Source organism: Eucalyptus grandis, chromosome 8 (assembly GCF_016545825.1).
Source record: "Eucalyptus grandis isolate ANBG69807.140 chromosome 8, ASM1654582v1, whole genome shotgun sequence".
NCBI lineage: Eukaryota > Viridiplantae > Streptophyta > Magnoliopsida > Myrtales > Myrtaceae > Eucalyptus > Eucalyptus grandis.
Genome location: NC_052619.1, coordinates 39,643,670 through 39,663,549, shown reverse-complemented (window position 1 = coordinate 39,663,549; position 19,880 = coordinate 39,643,670). Strand labels below are relative to the sequence as shown.

General features: G+C 38.2%; 1 pseudogene; it reads left to right on the top strand.

Annotated features, from left to right (window-relative positions):
* The first annotated feature begins 5,534 nt into the window (after positions 1 to 5,534).
* LOC120286388 lies at positions 5,535 to 14,533 on the top strand (annotated as a pseudogene).
* The last annotated feature ends 5,347 nt before the right edge of the window (positions 14,534 to 19,880 follow it).

The following is a 19,880-nucleotide window of genomic DNA, read 5'->3' as shown; positions in this document are numbered from 1 at the left end:
TCCTCACTCTTTCTTGGACCCTTTTTTCTCCTGTGTTTGTCCTCATGGCTTGGAGCATGCCAATGCTTTGGCCTATTATGAAAATTCCCAGTGATCCCGGAGGTAACTTTCTTGATGATCCTCTTCTTCTCCTGCTCAACAGAAAGAGAACTGGTAGAAGAAAGAGAAGATCAAAACGTTCATTGCTGTGGGTATGGGTTTTTGCGTGTGTTGGGGGGCCGGGGGTGATGAGGGGAAAGCGAGAGTATTATTTAGCTCTATTTTTGTCAGTTTCTGAACTTTTAATTTCGATGGTAGATTCTTTCTGGAACGAGTGGATCAATTTTGATACAAATCCTATTAAGTAAAAAGATGCTGCCCATTTATACAGTGTCACCATGTGCCTTACTGAAAATTGCGAATGAGATAAAACAAATAGCATTAGATTCTGCCAATTTTAACAACGGGAGTTGAGCCTGAATGTGTACTACTTTGTACTTGTTTCAGTCACCAAATTAATTCAACAGAAGAGTAACAAAATCTAGTTTCGAAAATTGTATTTGCATTTCTTAAAAACTTCCAGGAAAAAAATAACCATGAACGAAAAATCCAGCAAAATCACATCATCCCATATAATAAAACAAGAAAGAGGGCAAGAGGAGAAGAAGAATGCAAAGAGAATGTGATAGGAGTGGAGGTGGGATTCTAGAAAATGCAGTGAAAATTATTTCAACAGAAGTCTTGATTTTTTTTTAAACCAGCAAGGAAAGGAAGCTTAATCCATAGGTTTAATAAGTGAAGAAATCTTGTTACTAGCAAAAGCTGGAACAGTAGTTCCTATGCAGTTGGGACATTCCTAATGATGCAAAATTCTCACCTTACTGCACCATAACTATAATTCCGTCATGTGGCCTTATGTATTGTTTGGTTCGATTTGGACCTCTCTTTGGTTGCATAGTTTTTGAGTTGATGGAGTGGAATGGCATTCTAACAATCGGGATAAACTTGTCTGTCTAAGTATCACCTATATTGCCAGAAATGCATTTAATATCCTTTCTTTGATAACCTATACATATTCCACACACTTGCACTATCTGACAGCAGATTCGGTTGTGTAAACTCCGCCAGGAAGAAGGGAAGGTTGGTACTTCTATTTCCTGCTCATAATGGGCTTGGCATTGATGAACTTGAGGTGGCTAAACTCGAAGTGATGAACTTTAATTGTGCCGGGATAGAAGGTGGATGAAAGCAAAGAGAAACTTACAGTGAGGATCCATGGGTGACATCGTTGCCTCATTTGAAGAAAAAAATTTAGATGAACACGGATCATGTGAGCGCAGCTTAGATCCACTGTTAGCTGAGGTGGGCTGTACTTGATCTAAGGGTACATGTGAGCATGATCCGGATGCAGGCAATAATTGCTTCATTTGAAGTTAGAGTTGGAGGCAACAAGCATCTATGGAGAAGTTTAAAAACATATAAAATTTCTCCCTCCCAGGTGGCACCAATTAATAGTGAAGACGAGTGATAAGAAGAGTTTTAATTTCTCATTTATATTTCAAAAATATAAAAGTTTAAAATTTTTACTTCTCATTTCTCTTTCATACTTATTTTTGGACTAAGAATTTATTCTATAAATAGAAAAATGAAATTGCATTGCAAAACGGATTTTTATTTCAAAAATTACTCTGGAGCAGAAAAATAATTCTTGAATAAAAAGAAAATGGTTATCATGCGCGTGACCTAATATTCTTATTGGAAAAAATCTATCTCCATTTCATATCATTTCCATAATAAGGGTCGAAACATCCGTCTATTTACAGTCTGGCCACTCTGAGCCGTCTACGTTGCAACACTTGAATACAAGAAATGAGGAAAGTCAACTTAGCGGTTCTCACCTCACTAAGAAGAAATTTATAAAACGAAAACATACACATTTAGGCTATATTTTGACTGTCATGATAAAATTCATAACAGAATAAAATCTATTTTATTTTGTGTTCGGTGCTTGCTCAAGAAATTATAAAATCGAATATAAGAGGGATTCATAGACGGATGTTGGATAAATGTGAATAGGATTTTTATTATCTATAATAAGATTGTTATTCTTATCAAATTAATAATATTTAATTTATATTTTAATATAAATATTATTTTAATTCAAATATACATTATCCAAAATATCAAAAAATAACAACGGTTTAGTTTTTAAAATTAATTTACTTTTTATTTATATATTCCATTTTAATTCTATCTTATAATATTAAATTTAATACATGATGTATATTTATATTTATTACAGATTTTATGTATTTTAGTATTTTAGGTATGTTGGTACACTTTATTATTTAATAAAATTTACCAGAGAATGATGGAGGGGGAAAATAAAATAGAAACAAAAATAATTAAGAAAGAGAGGGAAAAAAAATGAAGTAAGAGTGTTGCAATATATTTTTACCATATCCATTTATGCAACTTTCATGTTCATTTATATTGATATAACATGTACACCAAACAATATATATATATATATATATATATATATATATATATAATATGATGTAAACATATTCGAATTTATTATTGCGATTCACTAAACAATTGATAGGATATGGAAAATTCCCTAAATTTCATAGACAATCCTATCCTAATTAGAAATCCGCATGACTAAACATAGCCTTAAATGGAAAATCACTCGACTTTAGTTTGATTTTTGTTTTTGGAGTTTCAATCATGCGCATCATAAACATTGTTGAATTCAAAATATTATTCTTATCGAGCAACCTGTTTGCTTAAATTGACTCGAATATAAATTCTTTATCAAGATAAATTTAAGAAAAAAATTTGAAACTTTTAACAAAATTGCAATGAAATCATAAAACTTTTATTAGGTGTGTAATCGAGTGTTTTATCAATAATGACTAATAAATATATAAAATAACATTTAAAAAGAAGAAGAAAAACCGACGCAAAGATCTATGTTTTAGGGCATTCTGCCCAAAAGATAGGGGGAAGACATGCTCTTCTCATCATCAATTCATAATTTAAGGGGAAAATTTCAAATAAGGATCCAATGGTGAGACGAGTAGCTTCTAACGGCGGCATCGAGGGCAAGTGGCGTCCAGTGGTGGCATTGAGGGCGAGTGACGTTAGGGGGTAGAGGCAAAGAACGAGAGAGGAGAACCGAATTGACTACTGAGGATAAACACTAAACAATAAAAATTGATTTGGGGATTTTTAGGAACCCTAACTAGTTCTAAAGGGGCCAATTCAAAAACTGAGAATTGTCGGTTCCCAAAAAGAGAATCGGGAACCGAACCGAACCCTCGCTCTTGTTCCCAATTCTACTCAAGAACTGCGCTCACCCCTACAAGGGATCGTGGCAATGTGCCTTCAAATGGATTTCAACTCAAGTCATGAGTTGACAAGTTATTTCTCTGAGAAAATGATCGAGGAATTGTGCCCTCAAATTGGTTCATTTTCAAGTTCATAATTGACAGATTGTTACTGAAATTTGTTAAGCACCGAGGCAAGCTACCTGTTATGTTGTTGTGTGACAAGTCAAGGATCTCGAACTTGGTGGCATGGCACATTGAAGAAGGGACCTTTCTTGTAATATTATTACTCGCAATAACATAAAATAATGTGACAAGCAATGGAAGTGGAATGGGCCCTTCGAATTTGTTGTCGGACAAATCTATTACAACTAATGAGATGCTTGAGAAAATCTCTATGGGGTAGATTCTACCATGAAATTTGTTAGACCGCAAATCAAGGCCATACAATTGTGGTAGAAAGAAACGATGAGACGGTCCGAATCCGAAGAAGCGCCAAAAACACACTTGACATGGCTTCAGAAAGTACGGCCATGGAAGATGCAACAGCGGGTTACAACATGATGGCGAGGGCAGCATGTCTTTTTTCTATTTTCTGCCGACAACTCATTGCAGCGTAGTACTACGGTACACCACACATTTCTTTTCTTTCTAGTCTTTTACTTTGTCTCAGCCTTTTCTTTCCTGGTTAATATCACGATATAATTATGACAATTTATCAAAAATTAATATTTTTAATCACAAAAAATTTCAAACTAGTACATTTATAATAAATTTACCTCTGATAAAAAATCCTAATCGGTGCATTTGTAACAAGTTTATCTTCCGTTAGTATTACGAAAAATCATAAATTGATACACCTCCAAAAATAGAGAATAGAATCTCAAATTGAAATATCCATAAACTCCTACGGGTCATTTAATAAGAGTGAAATTAGAGGAAACTAACAGAGAATAAATTTGTTATAGGTATACCGGTTTGGATTTTTTGATGATCAAAATATTAGATTATAGTAAATTTGTCATATGTGTACCAGTTTGAGGTTTATCGTGGCATTAACCCTTTTTTGTGCGCTTTAGTTTTTTTGAAATTAAAGATGATAGCACAAGATTTTGGGGGCAAAGGAGATGAGCAATGCTTCTCCCATCAAATTGATCCACAAGTCAGCATATTGAGCAGTGCCACGGCCCTTCAAAGGAGTGGGTTGGATTGAACAAGCAAGCCGTGTTTGACATCCAGTGATGTTGAGAACGGCCCTCCGTATCCTTGGCTTTACTCGAAATGGATTTAACGAGGGCTTGATCAGTGGGTCGACTTTTCAAACTTCTCAATGGCCCAACGGCAGGAGCGGTCAACAAGCGATGTTGATGAGAGTTGACCTGCCCACCAACGATGTTGTCGAAATGGTCCTGTCCTAACACGAACTAGCAGAAGCTGTCTCAAAGCCCAAAGAACCGTTCTAAAACGGTCGGTCCTAAACAGGTGGGGTTGGGCCAGGCAAGTAGGAAGTGCGCCTTTCCAGGCCCTCCAAGCGACACCGTTCGCCTTTCTCTTTCAGGCATCACTTTCCTTCAAAATCTTATTGGGAACTTTGGAAGATCTAGTGGGCCAACCATTCGGCCCATATGCATTTTCTTCTCCATACGTATGAAATCTTTGTGCATTCGCGTGCATAATCATGCGAATTTTTGCTCAAACTATTGTACTTAGTAAAAGGGAACAGAGGAATTTTGATATGCGTTTCTTCAAATCTTAACCTCCCCTGCATCAATTGCTTCCTTGCCTAGGGGAGGGAGGTTGAAACCGGAGTCAAGAAGAAAGTGATATTTCAATTTCCATGCATAATAGAGTAGATATCCTGTTGAAAAAATAAAGACATCGACCAGTTTTTCGATGGGGTTACCATGACCGATTCACCTATACATACGTACTCTTGCCAAGACTCGTGGTCATGAGTGGGTGTGGGGTTATAATTGTTAGGGGCCTAATATAAAAGTTCTATTTTGAGCGTGAGCATTACTATGAAAATAATGCTAGAGAGGCTCTTATTACTCTTTTTTTTGAAGAGAAAAAAAGAAAAGAAAAGAAAAATAGACTGGGGCTGTCCGGCAAGACATCATGGGCCCATTGGGCCGGGCTCGTCCTGCAATAAAAGCCCATTTCTCAAACAGATCGGACTGGAACTTGTTCATCGTCATTCAGACACGAACCCACGGCGATTGCCACGCGCCTTTCCAGTACGCGAATCCGGGGCAACGTCTCTCTCTCTCTCTCTCCTCTCTCTTCATCCAGTCTGCTGCTGCTTCTTCCCTCGGCGAGCGAAGCGATGGACCAGAGAGCGCCAATGGAGGAAGAGTACTTAATGGAGGACACCTCCCGCTTGCTGGAAGCGGCTTCCGACTTCGCCCTCTATCCCGGTTAGGGCTTTTCCCGATCTCGGTTTCGTTTCTCTTCTCGGTTTCCCGGAGTTGTTTGTTTCATTTCTTCGTCTTTCGTGGTGCCTGCTGATTCAGGCGTCCAGAACGACGCGGCCGCGAAGGAGCTTCTCGATCGCTTTCCTCTTCCCGTCATCATCAGGTGACGTGTCTCGACGATTCCGACTTCTTTTCTGCTTGATTCTTTTTCTTCGGACAAGCTTGTCGTTCTGTTTCCTACCCATTTCTTTTTATCATCTTCGCTGGATTTCTTCGTTCTTGCGACCCGATAGCAACTCGTGACCGTCTACTGTTTGTTGACGTCGTTTTTTTTGTTTTGTGGCTTTTTGCTGATTCTGACTTGCTCAAGAAGTTAAGAGAAGCGTTTGTTCGATTTTGGTTTCTCGTATATGCAGCGCTTTGCAAACGAGAGCGGATGTGCCCGGTCTCGAAAGTACACTGGTTAATTGTCTGGAGAGAGTGTTCAAGACCAAATACGGCGCTTCCCTGATCCCGCACTTTATGGTATGCTCGAAACCTTCGATAATCTTAGGTTCCTGTACCATGGGAAGCCCTTTTGGATGGATTTGAATCGCTTCTCTATTGCGTTTGTAGTCTAGGCGGGTCTCTCCCCTCTGTGCGCGTATAAAAAGATGAGCTTCATGCTTCCCCAAATTTTTATTTGTTTGTGCAGCCTTTTGTACAAGTTGGTTTGCAGGCAGCTTCACAAGAAGTCAGATGTCTAGCTTGCAAAACGGTAAGTATGAAATAGGTTTTAACACCTGCTATTGATTTAGGTCCAATGGATGATTTCTGTGTTCTGTGGCTATATGATTACAACACCAGATAGCACACGTTAACTTTTAAAATGCAAAATGCCAACCGCACTTAATTCACAGCCCTAACTTCCAATATCCTGGTCTTTAGCTTGGAGAATAAGCTGCCAGTCTGTAGTCATGAGGTGGACCACCTTCATGAACTTGCTGTAGTTCAGAAATAGCGAGCCCATAGACAACTGCGAAATGAGCGCATCCAGTCATTACATAAAGATCTTTTAAAGAAAGTCAGCCATCCAATTCCAGAAAAAGCTTGGAGTTTTCCACATGCGGTCATTACTCCGCACCTCGCTGCACTTTTCTAAAACAAGGTTGTTGGTTTCCGTCCTCCTAAGGTTAGATTGATAATCACCTTCTTTGATGGGATTGGTTACAGACAAAGGGAAACAAAGTGTTTCTTGGTCGTTTACATTGATTTGCAGTTGATCCTAATTTGTCAAGAATATATAAAAGATCACAAAGCTCCCGGTTGCTTATACTTGGTAAAACCTTCTGTTTTCTTATAGTTAGGAAAGGAAAAACATGTCAAAGTCAGTTTTATCGACTTGATGAGATGTTATATATGTTTCTTCTGTTTGTCCATATTTCTACTGAATGATATTGGAGTTTAGAAGTAAGAATATTTAGCAGGTTACTGAACTTAGTTTGAGGGAGATATTTACTGGAGCTGTGTCTAGGAGAAATTAAAAGATGAAATGTCCACCCTGAATTCAAAGTTAATTTATGCAGTGATTATATGTACCTCGCACTTTGAATTGTGCTCTTGGTTTTTCTATTTTTATTTCTTCTAATTATTAAAAAAAATTTCAGGTGTCTTGCCTGTTGGAAAATTCGGATGAAAAGTCTTTGTCTGCTGTGAAGATAGTTATTGACTACAATATTTACCCACTTTTGCTTGATTGCCTTGTTAATGGGTAAGAACATAATAATGATTTTTTTTGTTTTTTCAATTGACTCTGTATTGTGGAATTTCTTGATCTTGACTGTCTACTCCATAGGCATGGTCTGTCGTTTAAATAGTGCTAGAAATGGGAAGTTTATGATACAGAGGAAGTTGGCCATGTATGGGTTTCCAGAAAGGTAGAAATGAGTTTTATACATATATTACATAGAGGAAGATGGCCATACCTAGGGTTTCCACGAAGGTAGAAGTAGTATATACTTATATTGGTAGAGGAGGGACTTTTGAGACCGAAATCCCAGTCTTGTCGAGTAAAGCGGCAGCCACTATGGAGATGTCCCTGGATCTTGCACCACGAGTCATTGTGATGTCCATTAAAATTTTAAGACGAATTGACGCTTGACATGTTCGGTGATTTGAGATGTCAAGGAGATAGCATCCGTTTCCTAGTAAAAGAAAATGAGAAACGCTTTGCTCCCCACTTGAAAAACTACCAAGGATTTTGTAGAAATGCCAGCTTTATTTGGTATTCAAAGCAATTTATCAACTGGGACTGACAATTTTGCGAGAGATGCCATTACTAGACATTCTTTAGCGGACTCGTCATAGTGGTCCAGAGCTCAGTCAGTGAGATAGTGGGAATTAAGCAGCCTCTGCCCAGTAGCACCATCTGCTCTCTTAATAACTTTTATGGATGAAGTGAGGAAATCGAAAGAGAGGGAAGTGAAGGAATTGGAAGGAATTTTGAGAGAGAGAATATTTCTCTCCAAACTGACCTTTTGCTGCTTTTATGCCTTTCTTAGCAGACTTGAAAAGCATTACTGTTTTAAAGGGTAAATTTGTCATTATAACTTACATATGTTTACTTTTACCAACAATTCTCTTCTCTCCATAGTCTTCTATCCAAATGCTAAAGGAGAAAATTGCTCTCTGAAAAACTTTTGGAACGAAGAGTTAATTGCTGTTGGATAAACCATTATGTAACTTGGATGTATGGCATGGTATTCTATTCAAGTTCAGAAACAGTCTCTCAAGACTCCTACCTGGGTTTTAATAAAATTAAGCGGTGCTAATTTTAGTGATTGACAATATCCATGTTAGAATTACGATGATTTGGTCAGAATCTCTTCCTATCTTAGTGAAATGTAGTTCGTTTGTTCTATAGAAATGAACAAGTTGCCGCAGCTTCAATGGATGCTATTAAGACTCTGGCATGCCTTCAAAGAGGCACAGTAAGGATTTGACTCTGATCCATGCTCAGACTTATTTCTTATGGCTTCGGTTTATTGATATTATAAGCTACTTACCTGAGATGGCTGTCTTATGTTACCTTGCAGAACGTTGTTTTTCCAGCCAGTGACAGTGAAGTTACGCGTCTTAGAAACTTAGCAGCTCAATGCTCGTCATTGGTACGGATATATACATGTTGTTACTTGAATAGTTTGAACTCACATTGCCTTGCATCAGTTAGCCAGAACAAGTTCGATCAGCTGGTTACTTCCTTTGTCTGGACATATTTGAAGAAGGGTAGTCACCCCCCTTCCCCAAAAGACCCTCCTTTCTATCCAAATTATTGATTACAAGTGATGGATGCAAAATCCTAGGCACTAATGAATAGATAATTTGGTCATTGTGCTCAGATCTCAATCTTATGTGAAAAATTAACCAAGTGCTTTTGCAATGGTAGTTTTTGGTTGATTGTGATTTAGCCTTTGATGTAGACGTTATTATTGTACCATGAAGTCACGGAAGCTTATAGACGAAGTCCATACTTGCCTTTGCACTACGTTTGCATGTATGCCTACTTATGTACACTCGTAGAAAGTGGAGTACTGATAAAATTTCTAATTTCATAACCATGTTTCAGGGTCGTGTTTGGGTTCTAGCTTTGATAGTGAAGCTGTTTTCTGTCTCCAGTTCTGTTGCATCAATTATCTACAGTTCCAATCTACTAAGTTTATTTGAGGCAGAAATCAGCAATTCTCAAGACACCCTTGTAACTTTGAGTGTTCTGGAGCTTTTGTATGAGGTTTGTTAATCTCTATGTTTCTCCCTTTTTTTTCTTTCCCTAGTGAAGAAACACACTACTTGCTCATCCACTTGCAGTTTAATATCTATGTGAGGGAGGTGATGTCCTTGGCATAGTGAACTACATACATCTGTAACACTTATTGAGTTTAATTGATCTATGTTCCTTTGGTTCCCTAAATTTTCGTAATTCCTTTTCTCCTTCGCACATTTAACAAGATGGTTGAGATCCAGCATGCAACGGAAATTTTGTGGAGGACTGCACTTCTTCAGCTACTTGCTTCTATCATAAGGTAATTGAGAGCTTTCAATCTTGTTCTGAATTTTAGTTTCTACAGGTCCTAAACTGTCATCACTACAATAGCTATCATTGTTGGAGTCAATTTTGAGGTCCAGAGCAATGATGATTTGCGGAAGACTACTGTCCAAGGAGGACACTTATATGCTTACAGACGAATCCAGTAAGGTTGATCCATCATTTCTGTGCATATGCCCAATATTTAGCTTTTGTAGTCATGAGGAGGTTAATTGTTTCGTTGGTATTGCCTTATGTCAGCACATTCTAAGCAAATTTGTGCACTATAATAGCCTTCATGCTTCAGATAATCTTTCTATCTCATCACAATTTAATGCAATAACTAATATTCAAGTTCTCACTGGTATAACTGAGGAAGTTGGTGTGCTTGATTGAGTGGCTTGTCTACGTTATACTATGGTTTCTGTAGCTTTTCTTTCAATTATAAAGTGACATTATTCTTGCATGATTTGTTTGTCCCATTGAGAATTTGCATTATGGGTTTACTTGAGTCCTTGCCCTACCGAGTGATAATTCGAAGACACTTGCTTTGTAGTGCAGGTGTCAGAGTAGTTGTTTCTGCCATTGATGGGAGACTCAGCTCGTCAGAGAGTCTAGATACAGATGAATGTGAAGCTGCCCTTGAAGCATTAGGTCAAATTGGATTATGTAATACTTTAACCATAATAGCTGGTTACATGTAGGCTAGTAGAACTGCGTTGGTTTGCCATAGCTTGTCTGGCTGTTGTGTTCCCTGCCACAAGGAGGAGCTTTTATCGGTTCGCTATTTCACCCAATTAAATGAATTGTTACCATACATCAAAAGAGAGAAAATATAGATTGCCTGCATGTTCCCTGCTAGAAGATGCCTAGCTTACTCATTCCATGCTGGTTTAACAGATTAGTGTACTTCTTTTCCATCTCCAATCTTGCTGCAGTATCGATCCTTTTTTATTTATTTTTCAATTTGTACCCTCGGCCATGGGAAACTAAGATTTTCTCTTCTCTCTCTGTCTTTTATTTTGGCTTTCAGCAACTCAGGGAGCTGAGTTATTGTTGTCTTGCAACATATCCTGTTGCAAGATATGTAGTGTATGCTGCCTTTGACAGACAAGGACGTGGTAAACAGCTGGTGAGCAGATATATGACGCTTTTGTCCATGCAACTCTTTGTCTGTTTTGTCATGATCAATTATCAGATTAAGGGGATCCAATTAGTGTGAATATCTTAAAAATTAATGATCTTTTATATAGCATGAGATGGAGTCAGTCCTTGTAATGTGAGAAGGTGATGACATCGAAGATGAGAGACGAAGTGAAAAGAACATGAGTTAGATACTGCATAAGTTAAAGCATGTCCCTTTTATAGAAGAAGTAAGAGGACTTTTAGAAACGATATTTTAATTACGTTAGAGTTTCACTGGTTCTTCAGTACTGTCTAATTTGAGTGACCTATTCAATGGATGCTTTCCCTGGATATGTGCTATGCCTAGATTTTTCTACTGTTATCATTTTCACCATTCTTGCCACAATCTAACGAAGTTATGTTGACTCCATTTTCACATGTGCTATGTTATGAGTACTCATTATCTTAGGCAGTTTGTCTCATCACACATAAAGTTGTACATGCTTTCATGCTTTCACCAGAATAGTGCAAACTGTGGTTAGCTTCTTGAGAGTTTGTAACTTGTCAAATCTTTGTACTGTAAATGCTTGATTTATGGCTTACTCCATGACAAACAGTAAGCCGAGGTCAAAGATTTTACTTGTGTCTCCTGTGGTAGTTTATTTATGATATGATATTAAATTGCTCAGGCTGCATTGCATGCACTGGGAAATTTGGCTGGAGATGCTCGGTCAGATAATAGTGTAATACTGAATGGTTCTGCAGAAGAAACCCTTAGACTCTTGATATATGAGGCTGCATCCAGGAGTCCAAAGCTGATACCATCGGTAAGTCGAGTTCTTTTGTCCACTTTTAGTGTGTTAGCTTATGGTAGTGGCTCATCTTTGTAATCTGTTCTTTGGTTGATGAGGTTCAAGAGCAAAATGGAGATCTTAAATATGAATTGTCTAGAAAAGGTAGTGATATGAAATGAAACTTAATTGATCATTTGTGATAGTGGAATGTGCCTGATATTTCAGAGAAGGGAACAAAGAAGCAAAATGGTGATATAGCAGTTGAGGAAATTAAAGACAACCTAGATTAACAAGAGGTCTCAAAATTGCCTTCAGCTTATTTTAGGTGCAGAGTTTGCGAAATTCATATTAAAGCTCATGAGCAGGTTGGCAGGTCCCATATTTGGGAGAAAATTCTATAGTCATCAACAGCAGTTCCTTTGGGTCATTGACTCATTGCGACCTTGAGTATACTCGTAATCTATATTGACATGAAGGTCTATGATCTCATAATGAACTCACGAGACTGACCTGTTTAGAGTTTCTCATCTTGTCTGTCTGTTAGCTTATTTTCTTCTGTGGAATCTCTTCCTTTAGTGCTTTTATGTCTATTTCAGAGCAAAAGCTAGGGAGCATGACTAACTAGCTGTTGCATTCACGCACTGAATAGAAACGATACATCTGACCTGTGAGATGAATGTGTGATGGATATAAGTCATTAAGCAACAGCCTTCAAGACAGTATGTAGAAACTGTTGAATGCTTGTTTAGCAACTCCTTAATTGGGTGTTTTAGCTCCTTTTTCTTTTCCCTTCCAATTGCTGAGCTTGTGCCATGATTCGCAGGGCCTTTTCCTATCAGTTCTTCAGCAGGAGGCAGAAACTCGTTTAGCGGTGTGTCATTTACAGATCTCTCATTGTTATAAAATATTACTCTGGACAAATGTGGAACTTGCTCTGCTTTGGATTTGGGCACAATTTGTATGTTCCTTCGTGCATAACATGCATCAACCAACCTTGGATTTTATCTATAAAACCATTCAGAGTTCTGAGTATGTGGCAGATCCTCCTTCAGAATCTTATCCTCGGGCAGTGTGTTCTACGCTTGCTTCTTTAGCTGAAGAGAAAGAGGGAGGACTGGAAATAGATGATTTTGTTATAGGAATTATGAATCAAGTTGGTCATTACCTTTCTGGTTGCTTCCTATTCTTTCTCAGTTTTACTATTGTGTATCCACTTATGGTTACAGCAAGCAGATCCATTTGGTAATCAGGAGCATCAAGTAGGATTTCTTCAATTTTCTAGGAAACATAATGATTGGTTCTATGTTATTTTCCTATGCACAAAAGAGGAAAAATTTTTTTGTAGGAGCCAAGCTTTGTTCTTCCTTAGATGTAAAGTATACATAAACTAAAATAATCAACGTGCAAGTGTAAATTGATGTTCTGGTCCAAAATTGGAGATTGACTGATGAATGTTGAGATCTATTTGATGGTTTTTAGCTATGTGCTTAATGAAGCTCATTGCTATTTGTGGTTAATTTCGCTTGTCAGCCATTGTGATGAGCTTGATATTTCCAGGGTTATAGGCCAATTACAGCTTTGGTAGCTAGGCCATGGTGCCTGATGGAGATCTGCTCAAAAGAAGAGATAGTAGATATCGTAATTGACCCAAGCATTGAAACCACAAAAATAGGTATTTTTATATTGCTCACTTTCCTATTCACCATGTTACGGAAGTACCAACATGATCATCAGATGGAGATGTTATCCCTTGAAGCATGTAGGTTGGAGCTTTAGTAATTATGTCAACGCTATTTCCTTAAGCATAAGTGTTAGTGATTACATATTTTGGACCATAAATTTGTTATAGGTGATCTTGTGAAAGTTCTTTTTTATATTTTCTGTTTTTTTTTCTCCGTTTCTTCTGCTTTTGTTGTCTGCGGGGATGTGTCTTTGGGCCTTTCCTGCATTCTTGTTTATTTCTAAGTCCATTAATTTGAGTGGTGACTTAACAGACGCACAAATGCACACCGAGTAGAACTCATCTGGAGTTGAATGTCTCTCTCTCTCTCTCTCTCTCTCTCTCTCTCTCTCTCTCACTCTCTTTTTTTTTTTTTATCCTTGTGTTGAGTGGGTTGAAGCATTGTCCATCGCTTGCCTCTCATTTAGCGTTTTTAATTTGGATGGTGGACTTCTCAGGCATGGAAGCTAGGTACGGTTGCTGCCAAGCAATACACAAGCTTTCACACGTTCAACCAAACTGATGAACGATCCTTCTCTGGCTGGAATTGCTAGCAAGGTAAGATACACAGAGCGGAATGCGTCATTTCCGTGTTATACCTTGGCGTACCAAGATTTTGTTATGTAAAGACCCGGGTCGTGTATCTTTGTGACTTGATGATGTTCCCTTCTTTGCCCACAGTTGCAAGATGCTGTAAGAAGGGGTCCCTTCCTTGCAAGAAGGCGTCCCGAGGCTCAACCTGTTGTAATGACAGCCGAAAGATTCTAGACAAAGTCAAATCTCCCAGAACTCGGGAGGAGCATATAATAGTCCGTGCTCAAGGCCGTCTTTCTTCTTTGTGCTCGGAAAAAACATGCCCGCTTCGGATGCTTGCTTGAATTATGGAGTTTTCGGACATGAACGGAACTTGTAAATCTCAGCAGGTTATAGGAGCCAGCTTTTGGTTAATCCCCTGAAGTAAAAGCGTACTGTGATCGTCTCGTTATCTCCGGGGTGGGATCTCTATGCAACCATTTTTGGGGATTGAAATGATGCAGTGTGGCCAGTATTTTAGAGACCAACGACAGAGATTGCTAAACCACCAACGTGATTAGCAACTTGCACCATGATTAGTACCTCATCAATGATCGCGGTTAGGAACTTTTTTGTCATTAGCAAGTCGCTCGTCTCGGATTAGCCGGAAGTATCTCAAGGCGATTGACGAGGTTCCTTATAAGAAAATATCGGAAATTACTGATTTAGCATTTTATACAGAAAAAAAGAAAAAAAAAGAAAAAAAGAAAAAAAAGAAAAAAAGAAGAAGCTTCGGTATTTTAATGATTGGCCACTTTTTCATTGCGCTTAACGAAATCTTTTCGAAGTGTTTTTTTAGTAAGTTTCCATGAGGAAGAAAAACTCGCCTCTTCTTATGGCCCGCCACCCTTAAAGAAATCGAACCTTAATATAATTCCAAGTAGAAAAAGCACTTCTTTTCAACGTTGAATATCGTATAGAAGTAAGTATTTATCCTTTTTTGCCTATTTACTTTCAGAAGAATAGCAATTTCCAAAGCGGAAAAATAACTTCGAATTTATAAGGAATAATTAACCTTTTTGCGTAATTAGTGTGTTTTCAGAGAGTGAAGGGGTACGTTTTCTCATGTGGGAAGTAGATTTCAGTATGTCAGTATTTATTGCAGTTAAAGCTTCTATTCAGTCCGTAATTTCTCGATATGGTTAGTAATTTTTATGGAGGAAAGTTAGCTTTCGAAGAACTTTAGTAGCCTCAATATTTACACGAAAAATTAAATATCATTATAAAAACATAGAGGATTTGAGTGAGATTTGGTTAAAGCAATAATAGAAAGAATCAAAAGAAAAATCTTAGTCAAGCCTAATTTAATGATAGAAATAGTCTCTAAACTTTGACATGCAATCCTTAAATTATTAATTTGTTTAATGTGATCCATGAACTTTATTTCCATGTGTGATGTGTTATTTGAACTTTTAATCGGTTTAATATGGTCTATGAACTACTTGTTATATGTTCAATTCAATTTCTATCAATTCATGTTCAAGGGGTAATATTTAATATTTTTTTTAAGTGTGGGGATTAAATTAAATATCTATTGAAAATTTGAGGATCATATTAAACAAATTAATTCAAGGACTACATTGGTCATGGGTATAAAATTTATAAATTTCATTGAATAAATTAAAATTTCATGAATCATATTACACATAGGCTCAAAATTCATTAATCATTTGTGCCATTTTCTGGCATAGCTAGCTTTTACGCACCAGCAAAGGGCAAAGGAGGAATTCGCTCGTTTCCGCCGGCTAAACTTGCAGGGGACGGAGCTTCTACAAGATAAGGAGCAGGGGAAAAAGAAGCTTCCCACAGAGAAAAATGGCGAGCTTATCTTCTTCTTGCTTCGCTCTTCCCTGCAAATTCAAATCCCTCTCCCTCCACTCTTCTCCTTCTCACGGTCGCATCGCTTTCAATTCCCTCCAGTTCTCCGCAAGCGTCTCGCGCGACGTCTTCTGCGCCGGAGGTAACCCTCGCCAACGACGACCTTCTGATTTCCCCCTCCCTCGCCGCCTCTTCTTCTTCTTCTTCTACTCGAGCATCTCAGCTCCGTCGCTCGCTTCTTGTTGAAGATACGCTCGACGGAATCATTCAGATATCATTGCACAAGTCAAGATAAATTAATATCGAATCTGATTTTGTATATAATATTGTTTCATTTTATTTATATACAACATGTACTATAATACATGTTACGTACATTGCGTGAATATCTTTTGAAAATAGAAGAGAAATTTCCCCTCTCACTTCCTTTCCTCTCGTCTTCTTCATCTTCTTAGATGGTATCGGAGGAGCGGGTCACGCACCTTTGTCTGCTTCTTCCGCCTTGATTCATCCTCTTCGGTCTTCGATTGTCCGAAGAATCTAGCTAACTTGCAAAACACATTAGCACTCCGGCACAAGAATCGACACCTTGAGGAAATCACATTGAAATGGATTTAAAGGAAAAAGAAAAGAGGGAGATCTCCATATCATCATGGTTGACAATCAACCTCAATTACCTGTGGATGCAAACGACCTCAGAAGCACAAGATCAAGTGCATAACGTCATAGGTTGGGTGATCAAACCCGCAAGGGTAATTTTCCATGGCAACCCGGTTTGTATCTCCATTCGGGGACTTCCTACCAGTGGGTACCAATGCCAATATACTATGGAGGAATCCATTATAATGGAGATGATTAAGAAATTTTCAGTGATGTTTTTGGATTATTATTTAGCCCAAGGATTATTAGTCCCTGAAATTCAAAGCATAAGACCATATTGGGTAGCTTCCAAGATTTTAGAAAATTGCATAGTGAACGATTAAAAGCATTGTCTAAATTGACCATTTACCTTTTGTTAAATGAATGTCATGGTCATTGGTTTATTTGAAATATAATAACTATTAAAAGCATGTTGCCATCGCGAGTATATAAATTTTTTCTATACTCTGCACGTGGTTTTAGATAGAATTTCTTTCTTTTTCTTCCTTTATATTTTCTTTTTCTTTTCTTTTTGCAGACGAGTCATCGACCATGTGGCTGACAGTATTGGCCTCCCTCTTAGGCGAGCGAAGGTAAAGAAAAGGGGAAAAAATGGCAAGGAAGAAAAGTATAAAAATTATTAAAAATGTCACCATGTCAACTAGGAAGGATGTTTGACCAAAAAAAAAAATTAGGAGGGATGGACAGTCACCTAGATTAAAATTGAATTAGTACTAACGTGGAAATGTTTATGTGAAAATTGGTCAAATTGAAAAAATTTAAGATTAAATTAATACCTATACATAGATATATAACATTTTTGATACTTTTTCCAAGTGAACTAGTGTGGATGACCTAGCGTAGATGAGGGCACAACTTGGGCATCCAATATTTCCCCATTATGGGGACAAAAGTGGCACCAAAATGTGGGTTCGAGAATCATATTTGTTTGTATATGACACCTGTGACGGACAATAGTTTCTTTTATTTGCTCTTGCCGGTTGTTTTTTCAATATATATATATATATATATATACACACATATTGTATAATTTAGAAACATTTTATTTTTATTTTTGTTTTATTTTAGGCCGCACGGTGAAAGTAAGATTTTTAAGCATATTAGATTCAAATTTTTCATATTTTTTTAAGTAATATACACTAAGGGGATTTTGTGCAAAGAGTGAATTTTCTGGATAGAATATGTGAGAAATACGGGATGTGTATTTCAACGAATATTTAGGAGTATCATGCGCAAGCCAAAAAACAGAAATAAAATATATCGCGAAGATACAATTTCTGGGCCTATAAATAAAAGACATTCCGTACGAAAAGACAGGAGGCCTCTCTCGGTTTCTAGGTCAAGGAAAAGTCAGTAGGAAAAGAAAAGAGAAAAGCGACCGGTCTGCAGAGAGAGAGAGAGAGAGAGAAGAAAAAAAAAAGAAAAAGGGGGCCACCGCGTCGTCTTCTTCGCGAGGAGAAGCTCGAACGCGCCAGCCCGGCTCCGTCCGGCCGCTGTGCCGGTACCGCGACTCCAGACACCGCACCACCACCTCACTGGTCCGCTCGCCGCCGCCACCGCTGCCGACGGTCTTATGGCTCCACACCCTCAGCCCTCGCCGACGCCTGCGGTGCTCTTCGACGCCCGTGCCTGAGATCTGCTCACGACCCAGCACCCGGCATTCCCTGCTCCGGTCGCGACCTCCGCCGTCCTTCCTCGACCCCACCGCCGCTCCACCGATCTCGCCCCGACCATTCTTTTATGGGCAATTTAATTTTTGATGGGTCATGACCAATTTGTCATTAGTGCTAGTCACTTCCTCAAAATGCTTGGATTTGCATTTTCATTCTATTGTACCATTTTTTTGTTATGTGGATAATGTCATCTAGAATCCTAGATACACATATTGAATTTGTTTGGGTTGTTTGGCCGATGTCAACGTCATCTCGGTTAATGGACAATGTTAAAGATTTTGCAACTTTACCGATCTTGATTGGCTGGTATGTAGAAATTAGTCCAAATATTCCTTTTGTTTTGAAATTTTTAATTATATTATATTATTGTTGTATAGTTCAAATCTAAAAATGAAAATGAAAAAAAAAAAAAAAAAAAAAAAAACATGTTAGAATCTGGAATCGACCCTAGAACCTGTGATAGGATAGGTTCCAAGTTCTTGGTTTGTTTCAGGGTCGGTTCCAAGTTCTTGGTTCTTACGAATAGGTTCTAGATACCAAAAAATAAGGAATCGTACTTCTAGGGTAAGTTTCAAAGTTCCGGACGGAATCAAACCGGAACTTGAAACCGCTTACCCCTACCGGCCATGGCAAGGCCAAGTCCCGATCCTTGCCAAATCTAGCCTAGGCGAGATTGACTCTCCACGGGTGAGGGCAACCCCATTGAGGTTCCCTTTGCCAAATTCTAGTGAGGTCGCTCTAGACTTACCAAATTCTAGTGAGCCTGACCCTCGCCAATTGCTAGGGTGACCTCACTAGAGCATTGCCTAAGTGAAGGTGATGTCCAGTGAGGCTCACTAGAGCTCGGCCTCACCATGGCCAAGCAAGGCCACTCACTTGGTCAGTCACCTATCGTTGGTGGCCAATCACCGACAAAAGAAAGAAACAAGAATAAAAAATATAAAAATAAAAAATTGAAATATAATTAAAAATTATTCACATTAGTATCGATACTGCCACATAAATTGGTTAGTATTCACGTCAGTAATATCTGGACAAAATTAACTAAAATGACTAAATTAGTACTAAGTTAAAATATTTATGACTAAATTGGTAATATTAAATAATTTAAATGTAAATTGGCACTAATGTAATAGGTAAGACTTTTCTAACACTTTTCCCGACCGTGAATGGAATAGAAAATCAACCTTCCGAAACTCAATGGTAAATATTGTTTGCATTCTAAACAGTTTTGGAAGCGTTAGTATAATTGCAAACACACTACGCACCAGTTTTAGGTCGGTCAATTTTTTATTGCTCTCACTCAATTGGCACATGCTGTCTCGAGATCGATTTTGGGGAATTTCTAGCGACCAACTATGATACAGGACACCACCGGCCGCGGTGGTCTCGGATAAGGCCCTACCGATCCTCGGCTAGAGGGGTGAATGGTTCAAACCCGGGGGCGCTAGGTGTATTAAGTGTGACTCGGGGGTAGTGGGTCTTTCCCGCTAAGTGTCACCTGGGGTTTACGGTGCGGTTGCACTGTCGGGCTGCCTTCCTCCAAAGACAAAAAAAAAAAAAAAAAAAAAAAACTATGATACAAGGACCTACTTACCTTTTACCAAAAAAACTAAGATATAGGGACAACATATTAGGGATATTATAGATCTATTAGACTTGACACATGATTATTAATCATAGATTGCTGTTCACGTATTTATTATATAACGAGCTCGATATCCAAATA